The 26,497-nt window shown below is 29.6% G+C and overlaps 1 protein-coding gene across 1 annotated transcript in view; it reads right to left on the bottom strand.

Annotated features, from left to right (window-relative positions):
* Positions 1-26,497, bottom strand: part of wb (wing blister) — a 124,860-nt gene that overhangs the window by 33,681 nt on the left and 64,682 nt on the right. The window lies entirely within an intron of this gene.

Genomic DNA, 26,497 nt, shown 5'->3' with positions numbered 1-26,497 from the left:
TTGTATTAATTAATATTTTTGATGTTATTATTTTTCATTAATAGAAAACTATAAAAAAAAATATTATTAAAATTTATATATTATTTAAATTTTTTTTGAACGGGGGAAACTGGGGGACGAAGGAATATTTCTCGAATAATTTTTTGAATCATATTTTTCTTGTTATTTTAATTATTGTTCTTTTTTTTTTATTTCTTTTCGTTTTATTAAGGAATGAGAGAGAAAGAGAACAAAAATAGAAAAGGAAGTGTGTTGTGCACGCTTTCTATTTTAATTATATGACCGATATCGTGATAGTAAAATGACGTGAGACCGCAGAAAAGAAATGTTTTGAAAAAGTGCAATATGATGTATACTACGCACGCATACACATACGCATACGATTGGGTGTTGCACGCGAATAGTACGAGACTTTATTTTACATTGACACCACACAACTATCACCATCATTACACTTGTATTTTCGTTAGTGTGTATCTCCAACAATTATGTATAGATCGTTGTATAGATCGATAGATGAAAAGATAGAGTGATAAAGATAGATAGATAGATCGGTAGATAGATACGTAAAGAAAAAGAGAGATGGAAGATCGATGAGAGAATGCTCGGCCGTGTAAACGTGGTAATTCGACACGTGAAATCGTTTCCAGGTATCCTGTTACCAGGAATTGGTAGGGAAAGAATTTGTGAGACCGCAAGGTGCAACTAAAGGGGTACCGCTATTACTTCGGCTTGCTACCGGCCCGGTCATACGAGGCTACTATCTGACCGCACCCACGTGTTTTCCAACCCTTCTCTACCTCAATATATCAATGATTCTTTATTTTTTTTCGTTTTGTTGTTTTTTTTTTTTTTTACTATTATCTTTCCTTTTTCTACGTCCTTTTTATCTAGTCATCTTAATTATTAAATTGGAGTACACATTTTGTATATTATTCTTATTTTTTATTGTTTTTATTTGTAACATGTGGATGACGATGATAGAACATTTTTAAATTTTTATTTTTGTTTGTTTGTTTGTTTGTTACATGCAGATAATGATATGTTTTTTAGTTTTTATTTGCAATGTGTAAATGATATACATGAGATGAAGCCTTTTTTTATTTGTAACATGCAGATAATGGTATGTTTTTTTATTTTTACTTTTATTTTGTTGTTGTTCTAACGCGTAAATGATGAGATATTGTTTGATGCAATTTTATTTTGGATTAAAAAATGTAATACATAGTCAACGGTCTCTTCACGTTGGAAATAACTAATTCCCGTAGGCTCTTTAAAGTTAAACAACGATTGGCAAGGATATTACATGTATGGGGAATAATAGTTTTGGAAAATGTATATAAATAATATTACGTTAGTTCAATAATATTTTAGCACTTTGTTTTATAGTTTTTTTAAGAAAACAAGGAAGTAGATGAATAAATTTAGCGTTGATTGAAAGTACAAGTAAATCTCGATTGGTATTAATTCAAGATAGGAATGAGAATAGCATAGATTCCGATATAATGTTCTCTTGTCGGGATACAATTTTTTGTCTTCTTTCATTTTCTTCTTTTTTTTTCTTATTTTTATTCTAGAGTTCGGTTAGAAAGATAATTGTTTCATAGGATAGTTACATACCCGTAGTGTGCACGTAGGTAAGAGCGAGGTTGTTGATCACTGGTTACGTTTCGTTTCTATGTACTTACGTATCTTTCGATCAGAATCGCGAGTACATCACACACACATACGCAGCAGTTATTATTATTCGATAGCAGGTGTGTAAGTGGGAAGTATGATAGTGAAAGAAAATAAAAGAGATGAGATAGGTTGAGTTAAAGGTTTCTAATTCTGATGCGTGTCGGAGAACAAATAAAATGCAAATGTGTTGTTTGTGTATAAATATAACACGTTATGCAGATGATACGTTGTTAACATTTATGCGAGACTTTAAATTGTTATTTGTTTGAAAAAAAAGTAATATAATAAAAAAAAATAAAATAGCGTAATATAATCATTTGATAATTTCGTTTATTTAATTGGTAATCTTCTAAATAATATTAATAATAATTTATACGAACAATTATTAAAAGCTTACGTTTAGAAATATATAATAAAATAAAACAATGAAAATCGTGTGTTGTAATTCATTAAATTGGTGAGATAAATTCGCGATCAGATTGGTAATTATCTAATAAAAGTAAAACAAAATGATAGGATAGTTAGATAGATAGATAGATAAAGAGAAAGAGAAAGAGAAAGATAGAGATAGAAAATCTTATAGTTGGGAGAATCGTTGAAGGCAGGAAGGAAGTTAGCCTCCTCGACGTTGAACACCGGATACTGGGAAGAGATAGGACGAGATGACGATGCTACTAACGTGATAAGAAAGAGTGAGAAGGATAGATAGAATGAAAGGGAGAAAAAAGAAAGAAATCGTGCGTGCTCGCGTGCGAGAGAATTCGATGTAGAAAGAAAGAAAGAAAGAAAGAGAAAGAGAGACAGATAGATAGATTGGTTCTACCTACCAGTGAAATAAAAAGAGATAGAGATAGAATGAAAAAGAGTGTGTATGTGTGTGTGAGAGAGAAAGAGAGTAGTTTCAAAGCAACCGCGACGAAGTGTTGCATCGCCGTTGGCTGACTCGGTGCATCCCGAATACATCCCGAATGTATTGTACAGGATGAGAGTGCCGTGCTACGGAAGGTAAGAAGAAGAAGAAGAAGAAGAAGAAGAGGAATAAGAAGAAGAGGAAAAAGAAGAAGAAGAGATAAAAAGAAGAAGAAAAGAAACGAAACATCCAGCACCCCCCTATATGCTTTTTCTTCTTCTTCTTCTTATTCGTCTTGTTTAGTTTTTTTATTTTGAAAAAAAGTTTTTGTTATCCTTGTATGCAAGTTTCGTTCAGGAAGCTGCTGTATACGAGATGCACTCTATTAAAGTAGTTTTATATATTTTTTTTTTATATTTTGTTATGTTCATTCTTTACTCTTATTTTTATTAAAGTTCTCATCGTTGTGCAATTGTTGTTGTTTTTCTTTATTATTTTGACTTTTTTTGTTTATGTTTTAATTTTTTAATTTTGCGTGTGTTTCGTTTTCTTTCTCTTTTTTTCTTTAAATTACTTTTATTTTGCTTCCACTGGCGTTCCTATACGAAACTTTTTTTGCGATAGATCGTCGTTAGTCGTTCGACAATGCTATTTTTGTGACTATCTTAACCGTCCGTGACCTAACCGATCAAAGATCTAACTTCTATTCTATTCTATTCTGTTCTATTCTATTCCGTTATATTCTATTCTATTTTATTTTATTGTATTTTATTCTTTAGATTTTTATTTACAATCGTTTTTTAGATTCCTTTTTGTTTTGTTTTTGATCTTTATTTTAATTGTTTTTTCCTTTTCTTTTTGTGATTTCGAAGATATAAGAGAAAAAAAATAATCTGATAGATTGTAACACAACGGACGTTTAATTACGAGTTATGGAGAAAATATTTTCTTGCATTTTTTCTAGATTTTATTTTCTTTATCATCTCTATACACTTTAGCTTTGTTATATTGTTCTTGATCTTGGGATTATAAATTACACACGATGGTTGTGCAAATCACGATCTTTATCTTCGATCATAGGTGTAGTACGTTCAAAGAAGATAATCGATAGGTACGATATAATCAAGTGCTTACCGACCTTTAATTATCTCATTTTTATATTTTACTTTTATTTTATTTTGTATCTTAATTTTTTTTTGTTTATAAGAAAAATGATCGAAATACGTTTTTTAATCAAATATTTTGCTACTTTTTTCAATTTAATCTTGTCTTTTAAAAAAAATCTTATATAGTATTTATATACATATATATACATATATATATATTCACTAGTATCGTCGTGTATACATACTTCAAAGAAACTTTTTCAGAAACTTCTTCCCTTTCGTAATTCGACAAGCTGACACAAGCCTGAGTTTGTGGCCGCTTGAAAGTTTATAGACGTGGAAGGGAACGAGATTCTGCGAGAAGATATAAAACGTATGCTAGAGAGAAAAAGACAGAGAGAGAAAGAGAACGGGAGAGAGAGAGAGAGAGAATGAAAGAGAGAGAGAGAGAACGAGAGAGAGAGAGAACGAGAGAGAGAGAGAGACGTATATATCTTTGGCTTGAAGAAAACGGGAAAGATACACGAGAGAAAAGGCTTCTTTGGATTCCTTTACTTGCATATATCTCTATATATATTTGTGTGTATGCGTGTAAATATATATATATATATATATATATATATATATATATATATATATATATATTTGTGTGTGTGTGTGTGTGTGTGTGTGTGTGTGTGTGTGTATGGGTTTGAGTAAACCATGCGATGAGTTACAGCGTGAAATAGGAGTAAATAGAAGGCATGTTCGTACTATGTTTAAGAAAGAAAGAAAGGAAGAAAGAAAGAAAGAGAGAGAGAAGAATAGTAAAGTTTTGTAAATTATACTCTTATCATTCTAATCTTATGTACTTATGTTTTATACATTTACATATATATACTCCTAGGCCTAGTCTCTTAGAAAATGATCATTTAACGTTTCGTCGAACTAAACAATCGGTCGACGAACCAATAAAGAAAAATTCATAAATCCGATAATGAGTTCTCGGAAAATCTGGAATTAGAATGAATGGTCAAGTTATGCGAATGCTATTTCTTTTTCATTTATTTTTTTCTTTTTCCCCATTATCGATAAAACTGTATTACGTATGTAGGAAGTTGTAAGAATTTTTTTTTTCTATTTTAATTGAAAATGAAAGTCGATCGAATAAAGTAGATTCGTTTTTATAATTGTATAAGATTATTTGATTTTTTCTTTTGCTTGTTAAGATTTTGCAAAAGGTATATACAGGATGATTAGTTATTACGTATGTCAGTTCTGTTTATCTGTGATATTTATTCATTAGGCACAATGTTAGACTATGAAGTCATTGTATGATTTCACTCGATTTTCTTTCTCTCTCTTTCTCTTTTGTAAAAGATAAGCTGAGAAAACGAGAACGTGTGTCTCGCGTTGGGTGGGAACGGTAACGATTAAATGGCACGCACCGAGACGTTTTTTCAACGTCCAGAGAGCCAGGTCGAGAGAGACCACCCTGGAACAAATATTTTCCACGTACGATTACGAATCATGCGTAACCTGTACGTACATGCAAATACGTGAGTATATTTGTACAAGTACTAAAATATATCTGTATGTATGTATACTATATACATATATGCATATGTGAACATATACGTGTGTAAAATATACTTTAAATAATTGTTCGTGTAGAGTATTTCTCCAATTCATGCACGCGTTTTCTACGCTAGTAGAAAATTACATTGCGAGTTCCAATGATAGATGTTAAATCATCGAGATCGATTTGTCATTTGAATATTTTCTTATCTTTTTTTATCGAAGGCCACGAGGGAGGAAATCTATTTACTGTATTTGTTTGTTTGTTTGTTTTTCTTTTTTAAATATTAATTAGGGTAATTACAAATGGCTTAAAAAAGCATAGCGTCGGTTTAAAAGAACGATTTTCTTTCATGATCGGTACGAGAATAAGTAGGTTGGTTAGTCTCGCATGGTGAGAGAGAAAGAATTCATTGTATGTGTGCATTTATGTGTGTATGTATATATGCGTAAATTAAATATGTGATTCCTGTTCTTATCTGTTTTATGTGTATGTTGTAACGTGGATAAACAGATATCTACATAGTTAACGATGAAGGATACATGTCTGCATGATTTAGATATCGTTAGATTGATAGCAAGAAGTGAAAAAAACCATTACTATTTTTTCTTTATTATTATTATTATTATTATTATTATTGAATATTGCGCGTGTTTAGCATGTGAGGAAAAAATAAAATAAAATATATACATTAGAATATAGAGACGTAGATAATGTATTTTTAAAATGAACGATTCTATACGATGTTGATAAAAAAATGAAATAATACAAGTCGAAAAAATAGCACGAGTATTCTCGATAATTGCAGTAATAGAATAAGTCCAAAAAAAGAAACAAAAACTAAATGATACATAAGTTACTTTGATAATATAAATAACTTTTAATTATTTGATAATAAATTTTCCCTAATTAATTGCAATTACAATTACAATCCATTGTCATAATTGTCTAAAAAAAAAAACAAAACAAAAAAAATATATATATATATACGTAAATATATAAGAAAACTTTTTTAAATCGACGTTTAACGTAAATAGTAGGTTGTAGTAACACGTGGTTGAATTCTGTGTTAAAAGTATGATTTACGAGTCGGTTTAATACAAAGAGACGGGATCATGCAAATGATCGAGAAAAATCTTGGAGAAGTGGTGAGGAGAGGAAAGGCTTGCTTGATTTCATCTTTACTTGATTGCAATTTATCGCTTCTACGCTTTTTCTCGCGCATTCGAGTAGATCCCGCGGGTATCATCGTTGGTACGAGTTAATGAGCTACATCCTAACCATCCTCGTTTTACTCTCTTTCTCTCTCTCTCTCTCTTTCTCTCACGTTCTTCGTATCGAGGTCGAAGGTCAGACCTTTGATCGGTTAACTTCGTTCTTGGAGTTTCGCTTCCGTTTATTTCCTCATTTCTCTCTCTCTCTCTCTCTTTCTCACTTTTTCTTCCTTCTCTCTTCGTTTTTGTTTTTAAAATAATAAGCACGATTGCTATGGGAAGAGAGGAGAGGGGGAGAGAGAGGAGAGAGAGGAATGGTGCGGTGGGTTACTTTTTGATTCGAATTTTTTTCCTGGAACAATGCAAATTTCGTACAGACACGATCGGCGGCGGTACCGAGGCACCGATCAAAGGGCCCCCTCCAAAGGTGCGGCCTACGTTTCAACGCAAATATACTTTAAGTGTATTCCTCGTTGATAATACTACTACCAAAAATTATCATATTTTAATGAAGTAGATTATACTTTTATCGTTCGTCTTTTTCTTTTTTTATTCTCTTTGCCAAAATACCAGGGCTTCTTTATTCTCCAATTATATTCATAATTTATTAATTTCAATTGTTTTGCAATACTTTTTCAATTTAATTTAATTTTTTCTTCCTTCTGATTTCTTTTTTTTTTTTTTGGTTTTTATTTGATTTTACATAGAAGATGATAATATACCGTTAATACATTCGAGACTACGCGTTTAATTTCGTCGATCAATAAGAAGCTTTAATTTTAATTTATAGTAGTTTTTTATTTTCTTTTTTTAATATTATTATTTTGTAAGTATTATATATATATTTTTTTAATTATTTATTCGTGTAATTTATTTTTGTATTTATTGGGGAGAAAAAGAAATAAATAAATAAGGAACTTACCATATTTGAGACCACGCCATTTGGAGGCAGGTTCTTTGTACTTGTATGTCGGAAGAACAATTCTCGGTGGTTGTCTCGGTGGTTGTCTCGGTGGTTGTCTTGGTGGTTGTCTTGGTGGTTGTCTTGGTGGCGAAAGACAAGGTTTATAGACGACCATGCAACGTATGCAATTCCTGTTAGAGGGTGGTGGTGGTGGTGGTGGTGGTGGTACCACCGCCGCCTTTGCCGATACTACCGGATACGATGGTTGTATGTGAACGTATGCCATCGGTATTGCCGATTGCAAGGAATAATAATTCGTATATCTTTTACGACGATCCAATGAAAAACTGTGCGACAATCTTACGATCAATGATTTTCTATTCTTATCCGTCAACATTATACTCGTAGAATCGTTCGGATAATTATTATTTTTATTCGAATTTTTTAACGTATTTTTAACGTTGAACGTACGAATAATTTGATTATCTCGAAATTCGTTTAATCGTAAATCGTATTGTTTAAGTTCATTCAACGATTTGGATTGATTTTCACGAAAAAATGGCATACGTTGGTCTTTTTGCATTCCAGTTAAACTTTGTCTCGTATTTCTACTACTACTACTACTAATACTATTACGAATACTAATACTATTACTTCTTTCTCCCTCCAATGTCGTATTTGTCAACGTCGATTTTTTGTCCTTTTCATTTTCTTGTTCTTTTTCTTTTTCTTTCTTGTTGGCACGTGACGAGTGCAAAGATCGTTCGATCGGTAAAGAAACAACTCCATGGTCAGGAAGAAGGAAGTTGCTTTCTTTGATGTCATCTTTGATTTTATGCTCGATCGAAGATGAGTATGACGATGACGTTGACTTTGTCATCTTTCCAATGTCCTTATTTTTTTCTTTTTCTTCATCATCATCATCTTCGTCATTGTCATCGTCATTGTCATTGTCATCGTTATTGTCATTGCCATCGTTTTTTATTGTCAATGGTAATCCGGTAGTTGAAATTTTGTTCGCTTGATTATTATTATTAAATTTATTCGAGAACCTGCTCGATTGTTTTTTCTTTATTATTATTTTATTATTATTCTTATTCTTATTCTTATTCTTATTATTATTATTATTATTATTATTATTATTATTATTATTATTATTTCATCGTCATCATCGTTTCTTTTAATTCGAATATTTGTTTGATAATTGTGAAACATTTGTTCGTTATTTTCGATTATCGTAATTGGTGTTGATGTTGTAGTTGTAGTTGTTGTTGTTTTAGTTGTTTTTGATGTTGATGTCGATTCAACGATCGTTGGATCGTTTCGATTGTAGTTAGGATTTTCGACATGTTTTTCTTGTAGGTTCCAAGTCGAATAAGTAGAACCCTCTTCAGCACGGATCTCATCGATCCTCCATTGAAGGGCCAGGAGAAGCAAACTCCCAGCACCGAGGGCAAGAACGCCCCGGGCCCAACTCGACCTTCCGGGGTACATTTCTTCTACCCCATAGTTAAAACAACTGCCTGATGTTTCCTCCTCCTTCTTATTAATTTTTTTATCAACATTGAGCACATCTTCCTTCGTTGAAAAAAGAAAACAAAATTAAAAAGAATGAGAGATAAAAAGATAGAAATATTCTGGTTGGTTTTTTCCCCCTTTTTTCTATTTTTGCTTTTCTTTTTTTCTTTGCAGAAGAGACACATATATGTTCCACTCTTTGTCCCCTTTTTTTTGTTTTTATTTTGTTTATTTAATTTAATTTAATTTAATTTAATTGGATTTCAATATTTTTGTTTCGTTGCACTTATTGTTTTTTTTTAAATTTTCTCCCTTATATATTTTAACAATTTCAAACACTCGCCGCGTTATATCACGTGGATTTGTTTGTTGTTTTCTTATTCGTAGTTTCGAGAATAACACTCGAATTTTATTTTTCCGAGATTATTTTATTCAGGATAGAAATTTAGATCAGTAGTTCTACCATTAACCACCACCCGTGACAACGCGTCTCCATTGTATTTCTTTTTTTGATTCTTTTTTTCTAGGGGGTATAAAATTCTTTCTTCGGGAATTTTTCTTTGGTCTTCGATCTCGTCGAATCGATTTCAGAGAAAGTCGGTCACACACAACGATCCGATCCGATTTCATTCGATAAAGTTAATCCATTAATGAGAAATATTATTTCTTCGTTTTAATTTGTATTCCATTTCTATATCCAAATATTAAGAATTATTATAAACTAATGTCATTGTAGAAAAATATTTGATGATATTTTTTAATTATTTGTTTTTCTTCTTTCCTTCCTTCTTTTTTTCTTATATCAAACACACACAGGCGCCAATTTATTTATTCGATTATTTTTATTTGACACAGTATGTTCACACACACACACATACACTCACACACCGCATCGCACACATACACATACCACGCGCGCCAATTGTACGAGCGATAAGAAATTTTCGAAATGAAAAAATCAATTCAATTTTTCTGTTGGATATTTTTCTTCTTTCCTTTTTATATATATATATATATTTTTTTTTTAAAGTCGTACTCTTTCGTAATCGTAATTCTCGATAAGGAGGGAAAAAGGTGAGAGGTTGGTGGTAGTGATGGTGTTATATATTTTCTTTTCTCCTTTATGTTTTCTTATTTTTCACTTGGAATCGATTCAATGGATCGATTCGATTGCACGATCTATGAATCGCACGTGGATCACTTCGGTGATGAATGCGAGCCGGCTTCGACGGCTGCTCGAGAGACACTGCCTTGCTACCATTACCATTAGCTGCCTTTGCCTTCTACTCTCATACTCTCCTCTTCCTCTTCCTCTTCTTCTTCTTCTTCTTCTTCTTCTTCCTCGTCGTCGTCGTCGTTGTCGTGGAAGTCGCGTTGAAGTCGTGGTTGTACTCTTCTTCTTGTTCTTCTTCTTCTTCTTCTTTCACAACCTCCCCCTCCCCCTCCTCCACATTCACCTTCTCCTCCTCCACCTCATTCTCTTTCCATCTTCTCTTCTTCCTCTTCCTCCTCCTTCTGAGGAACAGGGGAAAAAGGGACCAGGGGGGTGGAGGCAGAAGGTATCTGGGGGTTTGAGAATGGAGTAGGGGGAATAGGGAGGGGGGTACACACAGTGGAGATACTAACGTCCGTCCTTGTTCAGTGAGAGATGCGATACCAAACGACGAATCTTTCTTTCTTTCTTCTCCTACTCCACCTCCTCCAACTCTTTCAACTCTTCCTCGTGTTTATTATGCCGTACACGTGGGTGTGTTATACGAGTACTCGAGGAGACTAGCCCCGAAGGGATATATGTCGACTTTTCAACACACATAGAGAGGAGGGATATCTCGCTCCTGTCCAATCGTCTCGTCATATCGTACCAACAACAGGGATACGGACGTTACACGGATGGCGATGATCACGAGACAATGATCGTTGTTCCAGATCATTTGGAAATTTGGTAATCCATTTGATCGTTATTATGGTTCTTTTGTTTAAGATTAATTCTTGTTAATTTTTTAATTGAGGGGGAAGGGTTTTTTGTGAAGTTTATTTTATTTCATGTTTGTTTTTCTTTTACTTCTTCGTCGACGATATTTTTTGTCTACTTCGTATTTTTATTATCTATAGAAAAATTGGGTATTTTTTCTTTCTTTTTTATTTAGATTCGATTTATTCGTATGATTTTTGTTTTATTCTAAAACGGGTTTCGTTTATGTCTATTATGTTATATTTATTAGGTTTGCTGTATCTTTTTCTTTTTAAAGTGAAGTCGAACTTTTTGAGGATATAGAAAATTGGTTTGAATGGTAGGAAAATATGAAATGTGGTACTTGTAGAGAGAAACGCTTTATTTGATGCTGAAGTCACCAAAGTTTTCTCGTTTGCCAACTCTAACGAGGACTCGTAGTTTTTCTTATCGAGACCCACATCGATAAGATTTTGTCTCTCTCTCTTTTTCTCTCTTTATTTCTTTCGCGTTATCGGTACTCGGTTTCTTTGCGATTCGTGGAACTTCGTCATAGGAAAGAGATACTTTAAGAAAAATGAAAGAAAAAAAAAGAAAAAAAAGAGTATTGTGTTTTGCGATGTGAAATTGTGTTCACACGCATTTCAAGAACTCGTATCATTTCATCTTTATCAATGATAAAAACTGGCACTCACACACACACACGCATAAATTTCTTTTATAATATATACAAGAATAAAATTATTATCAAAAATAATCGAATTTTCGCAGGATTAATTAATTCCAAGTACAAATTGATGTATTGAATATATAAAAAAAAGAAGAAAAATTTTCCTATAGAAAAAATAGAAATATTTTTATCGACGATATAATCGTGTTTTTGAAAAATGTCGATAAGATTCATAATGAAAGAAGAGTACGGATAAAACTATGAAAAAGAGAGAAAAAAATAGGACTGCTTTTTAACTGTAGAAAAAAATTATAGAACAGTTTATTGTTTTATAGTATTTATACTTATTAAACGATATTGAGAACGATTGAGCTTTCAAAAGATTAGAAGTACCAGGTATAATAAAAAAGAGAAAAAAAGAAAAAACAAATATTTTTCTAATCCTTCGAGGAAAAATGATGAAATGAAAATTGAACAAAAACAAATGTTAACTATTCGTTATTTCGTTATCTTTTTCGCTAACGTCAGATTAATTGTAGATTAGGTCGAAATAAGACGAGGCCACCTGTGATAAGTTTATAAAGCTCGAGGCCCACGATAAAACCCCCATTCAACGTGTCTCTAGTAAAGTACAAACACACGTTTATATATATACACATGAATATAGTATATGCATTTACACACACGTATACATTAAGTTTCTGTATTCAATTAACGAGAAGAGCGGCTGCTTTGTATCACCCATGGGTAAAAGTGAAATGACAGGTGCATGGCACGTGCGAGTGTAAGTTGCATTAGTGTGTTTGTGTTAAATATAAGTGTGTATCTATGTGTATGAACACATCTTTATAAGATGCCTGACACACGTACACGTACAAACACCTTTTTACGTTTTAATGCATGGGAGTAGTAGATATGTATCTCGGTAAATGGTCTCTCTTGTGTGTCACGCTATAATACAGGCCTTATGTGTGTTGAACGAATCGATTTATACACACCACTGATTTTTTTTTATTCATTTTAATATTATTGTATAATCATGATAAGATTCATCGTTATTTGTTATGATAATAATTTTTGATATAGTGTAAAGTTTTTTATTTTTTTTTATTACATATTCTTTTACGTGATTTTTTGTTAAATATTTTTTGATATTATAGTTTTGTACGAGTATGGTATTTTTTTTTATGATGGATTAAAATGGATTAGAAAGAGAGTTGGTATACGACCACATCGTCGTCATCATCGTCATCATCGTCATCATCGTCATCTTCTTCTTCATCTTTATGGGAGTAGTCGCTCAAGGCAATGTCACCGTGTGCCTGTTTGCTCACGACAAACAACGTTTTCTCTTTGAAACTTGTCTTCTTATTTATTATTATACCGACTTTCGAGTTTAAAATAAGAATTTAAAAAAGAATATATATATAACTCGTGTATAATAATTATTCTGATAATAGTAGAGTCTATTAGAGTATTAAAAATAATTGTTAATTAATCAAAAGAAATGTCTATTGTTGTCTAAAAGCTCGGAGTGTATGATCTATGCATCGTCATCCTGGAAATTCACTTTAACACTGGCACGTTGTCCTCTATAAAAATTCTTTTATTTTAAATAATATTTATATAACTTTCCAAATGTTATGCATGTGTAAAAATACTTAAATCAAAAAGCTATAATCTTAATTTCTAATTATTACATATAATATTTCCGTTATACAGAAAAGAATTTTCATAGAAGGCAATGTGTAAGTCTGCAAGTGAATATCGAGGAAGACGGTACTCCGATCATATACTTGGTGTTTTCAGGTATTAATACACATTTCTTTCGATTAATAAACAATTAATTTAATATTTTAATGCACTCTACTTATATTACAGGAAAATTTTACCTTCCAAGTCATCACTGGAGCAGGAGCGATAAAATAATTACATTAGAATGCAAAAAAATACTAAAATTTGAACGTTATAATCTTAACTTCTCTTTATTAGGAATATTATTACCGTTGCACACATACGCAACATTCAGAAAGACATATAAACAACTTTCTATAAAAGAATTTTCATAGAGGATAACGTGCCAGTCTGAAGGTGAATTTCGAAGAGGATGGTATACATAGATCATATAATCTGAGCTTTTAAACAATAATACACATTTCTCTTCATTAATTAACAATTATTTTAATACTCTAATGTAATCTACTTATATTAGAATAGTTATTATACACGATTTATATATATATATATTTTTAATGTTACAATCATAGATATTAATTTAATCTGATCGGATAAAAGATGGACGAGAATAAAATATACCTGTTTGAACGCGCGTATTGAAAAACTTTTCTTATCTTTTTTTTTTCGTACGCTTACAAAAAATGAAAAAAGAATGAAATATATCTCTACGTATTCCGTTTGAACAACGGGTATATACATCGAGGCGAAAAAAAAAATCAACGATCATGCGAGTAAAGGGGTTTGGATTCATTGGTGGCGAACAATGTCGGCTTTCGAAAAGGAACCGCGTGATACTTTTTTATGGTGTATTCATGATGCAACACACAAGTGAAATATCTACGTGACGATGAGTATCATCTCTATATATAATGTATAGTCTGTATGTATAGTATATAATGTAGATTTGTAATGCGGAATAGAAAGGTAGCACGAGTGCGGTTAGTTTTACAAATTTCACGCGAATAGAATAATAAAAATCTAACGTGTTTCTTAGTTATTCACTTCCGTATCAGGAGGGGTAGGAGCTTAGGTGAATTCACGTCTATTATTATACCTATTTTCTTTTTTTAAACTTTCAAATTGTATTGTATTTTAATAATACATTTATTTTCGAAATTAATTTCTTTTCTATATTATAATATTGTATTTTATATTTTTTTTTATCTGTATGTATATGTGTATTATTATAATGATTTTTATGATGTTGTTTGTAGATGTTTATAGTAAATTTTTGTAGAGAAAATTAAATTATTATTATTATTATTTTTTTATTTTATTGTAATATTTGTAAATGCGTTTCGCTGTGTGTAATATATTAGTATTATGTAATAACGTATGCATTATTAATTGTAGTTAGGATGAAAAGAATCAAGGTTGTTCATTGCGTAATTTCTTGGTAACAATCTTTCATCCTTTTCTATTTTTCTTTTATGAAAGAAGCATTCATAAAAAACACATACTGATAACTAACGTCTATATAAAGTGTCTCCTCAACGAGATTAGGTTTGTTACGTATGCTAGAAATATCGAGAATGTTAACTACAATCATCTCTTTTCTTTTCGTAGCAAACTAAATTATTATTAAGAATATAATATAATAATATTGTTTATAGCGATGACCACAAATGATTTATAAAATTAAAATTAAACATTTTTGTTTTTTTTTAATTTTATTCTTTCTTTTAGGAATATTGCAATAATATTTTTATTAGTTTAAGATTTGGTTTAATGATGTGACGAAATCAAATGACAAACAAATTGTGTCGTATTTACGTTAATTTTGATTTATGTTGTTCATTCGTTCGTTCGTTCGTTTGTTTGTTTAAAGTTTGGACGTTTTTATATGATTCTGTTTTTCTCACATCGTCAAATCGGTTCAACGAGATAAAATTCATTTTTACAACGCATAAATACCGGTCGTATAGCAATGCTGGGCGTGACCGATCTTACGATTCTCGATTAATCGAGAGGCGGAGTCCGCGGACATAGTTTCCATAATCGGTCCTTTCATCATCTCTTCTTCTTCTTCTTCTTCTTTTTACCTCTACTTCTTCCTCTTTATCCTATGGTGACTAGGATTATACTAGAATACCTTATTCTTAATCTCATTTTTATTTTAATATAAATGATTTTTTTAATGATAGTGCAATAACATGAAAGAATTTTACACGCATTCATACACACACAGATATGTCATAGAAAAAATGTACCAAAGTTTACGGTGTTTTTCCCCTGAAGAAATAGATTGTATAAAAATATAAATACAATAATATATCGAATAATTTTTAAATATTCAATGTAAAGTATATAATTTTTTTTTAATTTAAACGTTTTTTTTCATAATACTTGATCTGAAATTTTTGTTATTACAATTATTTTCGATAATATTCTTATTTTTTTTTTAATAAATATGATTAAGACAAAGATGAAGTTATTTTCTGCTTATGGTAAGCAATGAGATCGAGATATCGAACGATATGTAATTTTTGTTGTTGTTGTTAAATTTTTATTTTAATTTTATTATTATTATTGTTGGTTGGTTGGTTGGTTGGTCACTAATCGTACTAAACCTCGTCTTTATCCTTTTATATAAAAAAAATGTTAACTGTCCATATCCTTATTTTCCTTCCTTCCGAATTATAAATCTAGCAGCAAGATACTTTTTCATCTCGCCGCACTAAAAACACGAATTTAGCTCCATTAGGATGATCCGAGACACACCTACGTACACTCAACCGAAAAGATCTACTTAGATTTTGCTATAGTAAGAGAGGTGCCCTGTAATATTCTTTAAACACTGTGTAATCGATACTATCTCTTTCTCACTTTTTTATTTTGTCGTTTAGGTGAAATTTAGATCATCATTTTCCAATAAAATAATAAAAACAAAATATTAAATGTGTTTGTAACTCGTTCTTGATAGAAGTATGTGTTATGAAATAATTTTTATTTTCATTAAATTTAAATTAAATAATTTAGTATAATTTTAATTGGAAATATTAAAATTAATTATTTAATTAATGGTTTAGTCACGTTGAATTATTATTTTCCATTAGATGATTAAAATCAATCAACTTGGATATGGTTAGTAATATGGGTAGGTGATCCGTTCGGAAAAATAAACTATTGATTTCAGAAAGATAGTAAAAAGATGTGATTATTATGGTAATATTGAATAGTGTGAGAAGGTATTAATAAAGAAATGACCCGAACCCATAAAAAGGGAAAGTAAAAAGATAAGAATATTCGAATTTTTATTGTTAGATAAATGTATGTTAGATAGAATTATTTTCATATACATATAAATAGATGAATTATGATTCGATCGTATTTATTGCGAAATAGTTATCTATAATTTTTAGTATAATTGTTGAAATAATGAATTATTTGAAATATTTTTAAACGTATTCTTTGACACTAATAATTTTCATTATAATAATTATCAAAACAATAAATATTTTAAAATATTTTTCAATCTATTCTTCGACAATTTTTAATAGTATAATTGTTGACGAGACAACGAATTATTTGAAATATTTTTAAACGTATCTTTAGATAATTTTAATCTGTAATATTAAAATTATTGTCAAAACAATAATTTATATTTAAATATTTTATATTGAATATATAATATAGTTCAATAGTTTGTATTGAAATATTTGTCAATGAATTCTTCAATAGTTATAATCTTCAGTATAGTTGTTTGTCGAAATAACGAATTATTTGAAATACGTTTAAACGTATTCCTCGACAAAGAACATTGTCAAGATTTCTAACATTATCCAAGCGTTATGTTCGCTATTTTATCAGCATAATTCAAGTCGTTAAGAATGTTGAAAAAGCTTAGAAGAATCGTTTAGTTCTTTCTGGAGCGTAGAATTATCTTACCTTAGAAGTAAGAAAGAGAGAGTAAGGTGTACCCTGGGGGCCAAGACACGGGCACGAGTTTCCACGATGGAGAACGACGATCTAGGATCGCGTTTATGTTAAGAGAAGATCTGAATGAGTTAGATAGAGATAGATAGTTAGGAGAATAAGGGGGAGAGAAAGAGAGAGGGATATAGAATGAGAGCTATTACGCGTTGGGTCTTGAATCTTGAGATGAATCCTCTCAGACGACGATAGATAGCTTCTTGGGTGGTCTCTCTTTCTATTCAACTGCCCTGGGCCATTTTCTTTCTCTCTCTCTGTTACTCAACCCTCTTTCTTTTTTTCCTTTTGATCTACTATCTTCATCTTTAGCTCGATCTTTAGATGTTTTTATCTATCTTTTTGTGAGTTTGTAAATTCGTATAAAGTCATTACCCCCTTTGGTATATTCCCGCTTTTAAAACGTCATTTAGAATTTGTTGGTTATTTCTTAGGTTATTATTATTATTTTGTATTTATTATATTTATTGTCTTTATTGTTAGATGGATTATATAATTAAAGATTGTAATATTCTCGCGTGTTTTGTTTTTAAATATTACTTTTTATTTTTTTGCGAATGATTTGTTTCTTTCACTTTTCTTTTTTTTTTAAATATTAATCATATTTTGTGATTTGTTCATGTCTGATAAATATATATTTCTTTTATTTATATTTTAAATGAATATTTGTTTTTTTTTAAATTAATCGATTGATTTCGAATTTGAATAAAAGTTCTTACGTTTCTTTAGTCTCGTCATTTTAATTTTATCAATATGTTCACTGTGTATAAGTATATATGTGAAGAATTCGAATGTATATATATATAGAAGTTGATTAATGAGATTCTTCTTGAAAATCGACATTCCACGATTTTGAGTTCTGAATATTCTCTTTCGCACGCGAATCTTTACGAATTTTAAGTATCATTCACAATCAGAAATCATATAAAAATGTTTTCAGTTGATTTCTTTTTTCTTCTTCTTCTTCTTCTTCTTCTTCTTCTTCTTCTTCGTATAATTATTATCTGACAATCAGATAATTATGTTACTTTTTAAAGATAGAAAAAGTATCCTCAGTTTTATTATAGAAATATTTATTGTATTTCTTCTTGGGTATGAGATAACAAATGAAATTAGATGAGATGAGATGAGATGAGATTTGAGGTTATTTCTTTTAGATAAAATCGTATATTAGTTTAAGAAATGTAACGAAACGAAATGAAATAAAATCAGATTAAGTAAGATTAATTAAAATGAGATGAAATGATATGAAATGAGATTTGATAGTCACTGGATAGAGAAAGATGAACTAATAAACGCATAGGTAGAATGTTATTAGAGATTATGTTAGGTAGATTGCAGAGGCAGTGACACGTTATTACCGGTGCATATGATTAATTATCGATTTGATAGAAAACAGCTGCCTGCGGTGAAGCTGTCTCTCTATTTCGCTCTCTCTCTCTCTCTCTCTTTCTCTCTCTCTCTTTCCTCTTTTTCACTCTCTGTAAGATGAGAACATAATCATTGGTTATCTCGGACATTTTGGCACAGAGTCGTTGCCATACGTCAAAGGGAAACGAGAGTATGATTGAATTCGCACGTCGTATATTATTAACGTCTAAACTGTTTCGAAATTGATTGTATAATAAATAAGCGTACTACTAGTTCGCTCGTACTTAATATTTAATCGCTTGTTTGATAAAACTAAAACATTTATTCTATGGTAAAAGTATTTCTCTTTTTCTTTTTCTATAACGTTTATTGTAATGTGGATAATTTATATTTTGTGTGTGTGTGCGTGAGTGCATGTGCATTTTTATGAATAATTGTAAATGATTCTATAAAATGACCGTGTTTGTAAGAAAAAATTGAGAAGAAATAATCTAAACGATGTACGGTGTGGTAGCTGCTTAATTCAACTGCGGTAGAGGTAAGTGATCTCCATCGTACGAATATAATTTGCATATCAGATTATCGATCGAAGTAAATCATTGCAGGTCGGCAGCATCTCCAGGATATATGCCGGAAGAGTAGTCGATGTTCTTCGATAATAATATTGATTTCTGATTGTTTCTGCATTAATTGCTTCCTCTTTCCGTTTTCCGAAAAGTTAGACAGAAAAAATGTCACACGATTGATGTAATGTTAAATAAATTCACCAAGAATTTGTAATAATTATTGTAACAACGAACGAAAGGGAAAATAATCGATGAAGTGAAAGAATAGGAGGAGGGGGGCAGGTTAAGTATATAGATGAAATTCGTACAAATTCAGAAATAGAATTAACACTAAACCTACCTATCGAACACTTTCTATCGTGAAAGATCAAATGATCAAATGACCATTTAAAAAAAAATTATATGTATATCTTCACCCTTTGTACTACGAATTATATTTCAATTTGTTATCAAAAGGTTTCAGAGAAGGAAAAAGAAGAGAAAGCAGTAGAAGTAGAAAAAGAAATGAAATAAATAGATAAATAAGTACAGAAAATGAAGATGAAGATGAAAAAGGTGAAGTTGAAGAAGAAGAAGAAGATGATGATGAAAAAGAAAGAAATAAATGAATAAATATAGAAGATGAAGGAAAATATAAAGATAAAGATAAAGATGAAGAAGAAGAAGAAGAAGTTGAAGCTGAAGCTTAAGCTGAAGCTGGGAGAAAACTCGATGGCAGCAGGAGCCAGGAGCCAGGAGCCAGGAGCAAGGAGCAGGAGCAGGAGCAGGAGCAGCAGGATCTTCGGTGTGGAGCTGAACGGCCGTTGCAGCTGACCGCGTAATGCGACTCCGGCTCGGGGCTAAAGGCGTATATCAAGTAGCAAAGGAATGTCGTGATTTCCAACTCTTTTCTCTCTTTCTTTTATCCGCCGACGAAGACAGAGAAATACAGAAAGAGAAGAGAAAAGAAGAAAAGAAGAAAAGAAGAAGAAGAAGAAGAAGCCGTTCCGACGATCTTACCGATCCTACAACGATTCCCAATCTCTTTCTCTTTCTCTTTCTTTCTCTCTTACTTTCAGTATTTTTATCTCTCTATCTTTCTCTTTCTTTTACTTTCAGTATTTCTATCTCTCTCTCTTTTTCTTTGCTTCTATCTCTGTCGTAGGGAGAACGGTGGAACGTTATCAGATCGTCGATAAAATCGTTTCTCGAACATCCCGCAAGATGATCTATCGATCTACGAACAACGACTATCCTATTTAAGGAGCTATATTCTCTTATTTTGTTTCTTTACGTTGATGCAAGGTATCTGTCGATTCGATCTAACGAATTTACGCGCCTTTAAATATCGATGAATAATATTTTCTTTACTCTTATCGTGTTAGATCATATTAACTTATAATTAGATTATTATATATATATGTGTATCTATGTGTATCAGAAATTTATCATCATTTAATGCAGGATACATATTTAATATATATAATATATATAATACATTATATTTTATTATTATTGTAGAAAATATTATTATTTAAAAGAAGGTACTGTAGAAAATATTATTATTTCTAAGAAGATACAGTAAAAAATTAGAAATTTTTTTTACTACTAATTATATAGATTAATTGTTTATGTGTAATTAATTTTCATCAATGCAGGAAACGTATATAATATTATTGGATAATTATTATTAAAAATAGGAAAACAAGAATTATATAAAATTTATTTTTATTATTATTTTTATTATGATATATCTATAGGAATTCTTTCGTTAAAAAATAAAGAAAATGCACACACACAACAAAAACACACACACAAGTATGTTTCTATAAATTTAAATTAATATACATATATTGATAATAAATCATCATTAATGCAAAGAATCGTATACCGCTAATTATACGAGCCTAATTCATTTATTTTTGGTTTACATTTTGTATTATTGAAAAGGTAGAAAGTATACGAATGATTTTTCGGTAAAAGGTATTAATTGTTAATGTTTAATTATGCACGTATTACTGTACAAGTATACACGCGAATGATCTGAATTTTTTAAGGATCAACAAGGAGACTTTTAAAATTCCATTTCTTGTAACGATCTCGCCGAAAGAAGAGAAACAAGAAAGAAAAAATAATAATAATGCAAATATATTTTTGTTTTAATCAGAATCGATTACGTTTGACCATCGAGTTTAGTTTGACTCGTGTTGGCTGTATATAAACATCGTGCTAAGTGATAAAAAAGAAAACATATCGCGGTATCAAATGCTTTGAGATGATAAAAAATATTAAGAAAAAAAAAAGAATCATGAAAAAGAAATAAAAAATAATTTATATGTATGTCGATAATTCCGAATATGTTACCGTTAAAAGCACGTTTGGTATCGAGTCTCACACATGCACAATCCTCATTTTTATACACTCGCATATTATACATATCACGTGTACACGTATATTTAAACTGTGAAAGACACGCGTTTGCGATATTTACATTCTCTTCTCTTCTCTTCTCTTATAAATGTCACGTGCTAACCAAGAAATATACAATTAGGAAATTAATATAGTCTCTTGAGTACTCTTATCTGAACGTTAATTGGTTAAAATATAATTCGTATTTACATTTTCTCTCCTCCTCCCTCTCACCTCTATTTTAAAATTATTTAATTCATATTCTAATCTACATTTAAAAAAATAATTTAAAAGAAAAAATATATATATCGTTAATGATCTTTTTTCAATCTAGTTTGAATCAAATTCTTTGAATTTTCAATTAAATTTGAGACGAATTTGTAATAATTGTCATTTAATCCTTTTTTCACTCTGCATTATATTATTTTTTATTTTTTTAACAACAGTTTCCAACGCTTATTAAAGTTTCATTTGAAATTCTTTACTTTATAACTAAAAAAACTAAAGTTATTTATTAATCAGTTTGATAACATGAAAATCTCGTCGAGTGAGACTCGACATAAGTGCTCTTGAGATAAAAAAGTGTAAAGAGGTTTAAAAAATTTCTCTTATTTTTATAGAAAAAGATGAAGAAAAAGAAAACATAGATTTTTGCATAATAATTGTAATAAATTATCGATAATGAACGTAATATTAGGAGGAAAAGAAAAGGAGACAAAATGATTTGACGAAAAAAATTTAACTAGCCTAAAAAGAGTTTGAAGATAAATATTTATAATATGTGTATTACCATAAAAGGTGGGGGGAGAGGGGGAGAGGGGGTTAGAAAACGTATGCGCATAGTTAATTAAAAATGATCGAAATGGAGAGTATTTACACGATACTTGTTCGATCTATCGAAATGATCTCTCTCATTAAGTAACGTTCCAGACTCTTGTAAGGATAAACTGAACGATTGGAATAACAAATTACATACGATCTAACGTCATTGGAGAGAACGTATCGATATAAAATCTAAATCGATTTTCTCATATATCGACGTATTACTAACTCTTCACTATGCATACCTATATACACAAATATACAAATAAATAAACGAAAAGATCAAATGGATAAATCAATGTATGAATGCAAATATATATATAACTTGTATATTGTGAATGTGTATGTGTGTGTGTATGTTTAATCAAGGTAAAATGGCAATGTAACAAACAGTTTAAAACGATATTTCCTGTTAGATCAATGCACGTGCAATGATCGTTAAAGGCGTTCGTGATACGCGTGAAAATTACAAGTTTTATCTTTTGTTTTATATTCATTGAGAATATATACATATTGTACGGCATATGTTTTGCATTTGTGTATACGTAGTATGTTTATATGTAGGGCGTAACGTTGGTAAGAGTTAATAGTATGAGTAGTAGACGAGTGTTCTCTTAACTCTGATAAATATCTTTATCAATCATTCTTCTATAGAAGCTAAGGATGTCGATAAACGATCTACGAACACGTTAATGAGAATGGAAAGCGCAATGATCAATGAAAAATATTATATTCGAAGTTATGAAAATATATTTATATTTATATTTATATGTATATGTATACATATATATATATATATATATATATATAAAGATGTGTTTTAGTTTGTGTATGAATATTTGTGTATGTATGTCTGTGTGTATGTACGAGAAGGGGGAAGATTATATTGAGAGATATGTAGATTAAAACGAGTGAGTGTAATTTTAAGCTCTCATCAAGTAAGTGCATGGCTACTTGTTTGAATTATCATTAAAGTACTTTAGCGAATGAGTATTATTAGATTTCCCTTAGGGTAATCATAGATTTAAATGATCAGAATAACACGTATGAAATATTTATTTTTTTTTTAAACGTAATTATTTAAAATATATATAATAATATAATTTTTTCTTTTGTGTTACAAACATTACTCGAAATATTATAATAAAATTATTGTTAATAGAAATAATTAATTGTTGTAAAGTAAATTCTTGTTGAAATTGAAATGATAATAATGATATTTGTTTTTTGTTAATAAAATATTATTTGAAATAAAAATATTATTAGAAACATATTTAATAAAGATTGCAAATAATTACAATTATAATCGATAATGACAATGCAGTTAAGTTAGAGAATAATAAAAATTAGATAATTAACAATAAAAACCAAAAAGGAAGGAAGAAAATAAATAAGGAAACTTGAAGCTATAGAAATCCTGTTTTGATTTAATATTAGAAATATGTTTAAATATATTTAATTTATATGTAAGCTAGATATGTACATATATATGTATATATATGTGTGTGTATAGGTATTGGATAAACTTGTATACCACCCACGCTGTACTGGTTGATCAATATAAATAGAAAATGGATGGATTCGAGTTACATATATGTTGGCAATTCGCACGGTAGCTTCTATCATCTTTTAAGCAAAGAAAACCTACGACCAGTTTATGGAAATTAACAAGATGCATGGAAATTGATTGCCTATGCGTGGGGGACCACCCGTGGTTGCAAGAATAGACCTTTCCTTTATGGAGATAAAGATAGATAGATAAATATGGAAAGAAAGAAAGAGACAGAAAGAATGATCGATAAATCATTTTAATTATTATTTCTTATTATCGATATTAAATAGATCACTATACTAGCATACAAACGTCTCAACGTTTCACTTTTATGAATATCAATTGGATCATTGATTTAATCTAAAATAATTTAAACATCTAGAAACGTTGCATTATTTTTTTTTACAATAATAATCATATATTATTATTATTGAATATATTTTTTATTATAATATATATTTATATTTTATAGAACGTGTAAGTAGGAAGATTTTTTTAAACGAGTTCAAAGGTTCCAAATTGATCGATCTATTTTTCTGTGATTATTTATCGTCAAATTATAAATTTAGATTATAATATTAGATGTTTGAGAAATATTTATTAAAAGGGTTTAGATAAAAAAAATTGAAAAGTTTTATGGTTTTTATTATAAAATATTTTTATATATGGATGATAATTTTTTCCTTGCTCATTTTTGTTTCGTTTGTTTGTTTGTCTAATGATGAAAAGAAATAATTAAAGTATTCCGAATTATTTATATAATGTGTAATATTAATGAAATTGTGAATTGAGTATGGTTGATACGTGTTAGAATTAGAAAGACATTAGTTAGAGATGCCGACTAGTATCGTGCGTGCTTTTGATACGAGTAAGATAAACTCGCTAATGGAGTTTTAATCCACGCTTAACTAATTGCTAATGGGACATAGTAGAAGGGACAACGTACCCTAACGTATTCCGTTCGTCAAGGAAAAGAGAAAGAAAAAGAGAAGTAGAGAAAGAAAGAAGAAGAAAAGCAACACGTTCTGTCTTGTACACGCATCGATATCTCCGGTGAGTTCGATGCGAGCTTAATGGCGAATGGTGAATTTTTTCAACGCATCTAAAACTATCTTATCTTTGGAATGATTTTCTTGTTTTTTTTTTGTTTTCAATATTTTAATGTTTTCTTTTTATTTTTTCGTCATTGAAAAAAAGAGAAAAAAATCAATCTTATGCTCGCCGAATATAATTATTATGATTATTATTAGATATTCTTGAAGTAAAGTGGGGAAAGAGGAAACTTAATTATTGATTTAATTGAATTGTTAAAATAATTTGAAGATAATATTATTATACACTATTGGGGAATGTATATGTTTGTTATATTATTTAAAAAAAGTATATAAGGTGTAGAAAGTGGAAATAAAATATCCCTTTAAGAATTTCGAAATAATATAATTAATTTATAAATATATAATAAATATTTTATATATAAAATTATATATAAAATAATTATATAGAAAAAATTATATGTAAATATATATATATATATATATATATATATATATATATATATATATATATATATATATATAAATATAAATTTACAAATTTTCAATCGATCGATAAGGAGTCGGGGAAATTTTTAGCATTAATTGGAACATCAAACAATTTATTTATCTGCATATACGTTGGGGTGGTGGTGGTGGTAATTAAAAAATATTATTGTATATGTAACTGGATTGATGTTATGAAAAATATGTAACAATTTAATCGATTGATAGTAGAAGATTGTTAGTTGGCCAGGAGCAATAATTATATATCGGAGTTAAGAAAAAGGAAGCAATTAAAAGGATTACGCGGATATTGCAAGCCAACGTCGGTAACCATCTAGACTGGAATGATTTATCCGACGTACTATGCTCGTGATACGATATTAATTACATTCCATGGTCCTGCTTGAAATATTTCAACTCTTTCATTCTCTTTCTCTCTTTCTCTCTCGTTTTTTTCTCTTTCTCTTTCTCTATTTTTTTCTGCTTTTTCTTAGAAAAGCCGCAGTATGGCAGTGTATAACGGAATTGGTTAAACGAATAAATATTTTCTATACAAAAGAATATATGAAAAATTAATTAACAATTATTTCGTTGATTTGCTTAATTAATTAATTTCTTTTTATTTATCGTTGAATTCTTTTTTGTTGTTGTTGTATTGTATTGTATAGTGTTAAAAATTTTTCAAAGTACGAATGATTAGTTGAATATTATTTTTATTTGCTATGATCATTTTTCTTTTGTTTTTATATTATAATATGTTATAAGGTTAAATATTTATTGCATAATACGTCGATTTATTATAACAATCAATTTTTCTGTTCTTAATTTTTTCACATTGTCAGATATTAGTTATATAAACTTTTTTTTCACTTTTTCAAGATTAATGGTTTTTTTTAAAGAATTATTTAATTCATTTCTAATGATTATTTTCAAATTGTTTCGTTTTGGAACGATTTATATTTTTAATATTAGAAATTGATGTTGAATAAAATAAAGTATAGTAAAAAAAAGAAAAAGAGAGAGAAAACGTGTATAGGAATGAAATAATTATAATTGTAAATTCGAAAAATGGGCAAGGATATGTATGTAATCTGTATATAGCGTTATAGTAAAGAAAACGTTTTCGAAAGGATCGAAATTAT

This window comes from Polistes dominula, unplaced genomic scaffold, assembly GCF_049000335.1.
Source record: "Polistes dominula isolate Pdom_NZ unplaced genomic scaffold, Pdom_raw_medaka contig_73, whole genome shotgun sequence".
In the NCBI taxonomy this organism is placed as follows: Eukaryota; Metazoa; Arthropoda; class Insecta; order Hymenoptera; family Vespidae; genus Polistes; species Polistes dominula.
Note: the sequence above shows the minus strand (reverse complement) of the source record. Positions and strands in the feature narration are given on the sequence as shown.